The sequence below is a fragment of the Mastomys coucha genome, unplaced genomic scaffold (genome assembly GCF_008632895.1).
Source record: "Mastomys coucha isolate ucsf_1 unplaced genomic scaffold, UCSF_Mcou_1 pScaffold3, whole genome shotgun sequence".
In the NCBI taxonomy this organism is placed as follows: domain Eukaryota; kingdom Metazoa; phylum Chordata; class Mammalia; order Rodentia; family Muridae; genus Mastomys; species Mastomys coucha.
Genome location: NW_022196909.1, coordinates 52,905,916 through 52,909,885, shown reverse-complemented (window position 1 = coordinate 52,909,885; position 3,970 = coordinate 52,905,916).

Sequence of the window (3,970 nt, the reverse complement as noted above, 5' to 3'; positions counted from 1 at the left end):
TTTATAATCTTTTTCGGACACTAAATCATAAAACATAGAACACACAGATTAAATTTGAGGAGAAACACTTTTTTAAAAATATGCTATTATATAAGAAGCTTAGCCAGTAATCTTTCCACTTTGAACACTACAAATAGAAATCTGTTTTTGGATGTTTCTTTTGCTCATGTGTCTATTTTACTTAGGACCATATTTCTTTCCCTACTGACTTCACTTCTGAATCTTAGTAAGTGCTTATTTTTAGATGTTGGGATTCTTAGTACTTTAGATGCATGTGACATTCCCATTGACCTAATAGAGTTCTCTTGTGGATGAAATTGTAATCTAAGATACAAGAGGAAATACATGTATAAAAGTTTATTTGTCATGTTGTACATGATAATAGATTAAAGTCAATTCTAAAATAATCCCAGAAAATTTGGCAATAAGTATTAAATATAAATGTCTACTGTTGAGTGGCAGATAATGCTAATAAATAAAATGAAGCAAAAAAAATCACTAAACATCCTTTAGTGAGTATAGTGGCATGGAAAATTAGATTAAATGAATTAATCAGAGTAACTTACTTTTCTCTCTACCTCTCAATATTATTTTTTTTAAATACTATTATATTGTAGTTCCTCAATATGGGGCATTATGTTTTAAATAAAAATATTAAAATTCCTAGCATTATTGCTGTATAATTCACACAGAAGTGCATGTAATAAAGGGGTATTTTGTTGTTTTAGATATGTATATATATATACATGTTATGGTTATACAATGTAAGATATATTATATTATGCTGTATTATACCATAATGTATGTATTATACTATCCTACACACACACATATACATATGTATATATACATATATATGTATATATATGGAGAGAGAGAGTAAGAGAGAGAGAGAGAGAGAGAGAGAGAAAGAGAAAGAGAGATTGTCCTTGATCAAATCAATTTCTTGTAAATTTTATTTCCAGTCTTATGAATGTCTTCTTCCAGTCTCTAGATGTTTTTGGCCTTTAAAAATACTTCCAGAAAGACCAAATTTGGTTTTAGGGAAAATAAGACTTTATTTTGTTTGTTGTTGTTGATTTTTTTTTAAACAAAATTTGACTCCTTGAGTTTTTACAGATATTAGATTAAATTTATGGAACAATTTTGGAAGAACTGGCCACCCAAAGCACTTTATGATTCTGATATAGAAACAAAATATTTTTAATTCATTTCAAGTGTTCTCTATATATTTATCTAAATTGGCCTTTGATTGCTGTATGGTTTTGAATGCCACTGTCAGTGCAACTGGCTTTTGTATAGTGACTTTTATCTTATGACAGTGTTGACTACACAGTTCAGTTCATTTGTAGTCTGAGTAATATATTTGGATATGCATGTGTGGAAAGTGTATATGTGTTCACTTGTGTGCAGAAGCATGTGTGTGCACATAAATGTGAAGGCGCAAGGTTGATTTCAGGTGTCTTCTTCAATTGCTTTCTATTTTTATTTATTGAGACAAAGTCTATCATTGCATCTATATATCACTGATGCTGAATAGTCTAGATGTCCAGCTTGCTCTTACCACAGGTATATTCTGATGTTTTTCTATTGTATATTAAAAGTTATATGATTTACTCCTTGAATAATTACTTCACCTGGGACCAGTTTTACAACCTAACCTAATCCCAACCTCCCACCCTATCAGTCATTGGTTGTCTACTTCTGTGTCAGAACTAAAATCCTATGATGTGACTAGTAGACAAAAACCTATTTTAATCTATTAAATATGAGACTAGCTTCTGCCAATGCAAAAGCTAATAATGTCAGCAATTAGCACCTTCGTACTATAGAAAATTTGGCATCTTATCATAAGGTCATCTCTTATGTACCCACCAATGTATTTTAATATTGCCTTGATTTGTGAATTTCTTTGATCTGTAAAAGTATAAAACCTTCATGAAATTGCTTTCATGTTGAAACATGGAATTTGGAATAACCCAAATATTTGTTCCTGGGCCATGGTCACTGAAAATGGCTCCAGAATAAACTATCTCTTAGTCCTATTGAGATTTGAGCTATGTTTCTTGTGTCCAGTGTAGTACTTCAAGAATGATTTTTTCCACTGGCAGAATCACTGAATGAAAGATAGATACCAGCACAGACCTACAGCATTCAGGTCATCTGGTGTTATTTCTTCAGGTAGCTTGTTAGTGAGTTATTTCCAGGACACTAGACCTCTTTTGATTTGACCAACTCTCCATATTTTTATCTTGGCTGTGTAATTAAGGGTCATAATTTTATAGATATCTCTTTTGGTCTACCTTGAAAGTATTTGGTTTAAGATATCTAGCTAGCTTGTTTGTTTTAAAGGCATTTTGGTCTAGACATTTTTTATTTGTGTATTTGATGGCTTTTGATACTCTAAAACCTTAGATTTTGTTTCCTTTTGAAACTTTGAAGGCACATTGGCTGTCTTTATATTTAAAATAATTTAATTTACTATTTGATGTTTTTCTCCTGACACTTAACTTCAAATGTCTAATTCTTCACTTAGCTACTTATCCTGTGACCTTGTTTAGGAATTTTATAAGCACCTGATTATAAAGAAATCAAAGATTGCTGCCTCCTACCCAAAGTATGGGGGTATCAGGGGATCACCACACCCAACAATGTACAACTGCCTCATTAAGAAATCCAACTAAAGGGCTAATGACCCAAAAGCCTCAGGTAAGCTGAGAAACTCCAGATTGGAAAGTTGATATACTGATAACATCTGCAAGCAAACATGATATAGGAAGATCTTGATAAAGTCAACATACCAACTGTCCTGTGGTGGTTTGAATAAAATGGCCTCTTATAAGGTTACGGATTTGAATACTGGTCAGTAGGGAGTGACACTATTTGAAAAGAGTAAAGGATGTGACTCTGTTAGAGAAATTGTGTCATTGAAGGTGGACTTTGAAGTTTCAAAAGCCCATACAAAGCCCAAAGTCTCTTTCTTCCTGTGCCCTGCAGATCTGGATGTAGAACTTTCAACTAATTCTTTAGCAACATGTCTGCCTGCCTGCTGTCATGCTTCCCACCATGATGATAGTTTAACTATAAGCAAGTGCCAACTAAATCCTTTTCTTATAAGAGTTGTGATGACCATAGTTTCTTTACTGTAACAAAACACTGACTGAGGCAGAATGGCTTCCTTGGCAAACCCAAATAAAGGGCAAATGACTTAAAAGATTCAGTTGCTGAGGAACCCCAGGCAGGAAAGTTGATACACTGATATCTGCATGTAATTAGGATCTAGGAAGCTCTTGTTAAGAAAACCAACATACCAACCCTTCAAAGGTATTTACAGCCTTGAGATTATAGAGGACCAATCCACAGTGGAATCATCCATTCAAAAAGTTCCCCTTTCTGCCCTATAAAACCCTAATTCTCCAGAGTCTTAGTGCACAGTTCCCACTCCTGCATAAAGATTGTTGCTCTTAATTGTTCAACTACAATCTGTTCTGTAGAGGTTGTTCTCCTCTTTCTCAATTATTACATGTTGCCTAGTATTGCAGGCTTTGGTGGATTCTGCTTGCAGTTTAATTGAAACATAGAGGCATCTGATATAGCTGTCTCCTGAGAGACTCTGCTGGAGCCTTGGCAAATACAGAGGCAGATGCTCACAGCCAACCATTGGACTGAGCCTGGGGTCCCCAGTGGAGGAATTAGAGAAAGGGCTGAAGCAGCTGAAGAGGTTTGCCACCCACAGGAAGAACAACATTATCAATCAACCAGATCTCCCCAGAGCTCCCAGGAGCTAAACTACCAACCAAAGAGTACACATGGAGCAACCTATGGCTCCTGCCCTTGATCCTGTGAAGGGCCAATGTCCCAGTGTAGGGGAATGCCAGGGCAGGAGGTGGGAGTGCATGGGTGTGTGAGCACTCTCCTAGAACCAGGAGGAGGGAGGTTGGGATAGAGGGTTTCTGGAGGGGAAACCTGG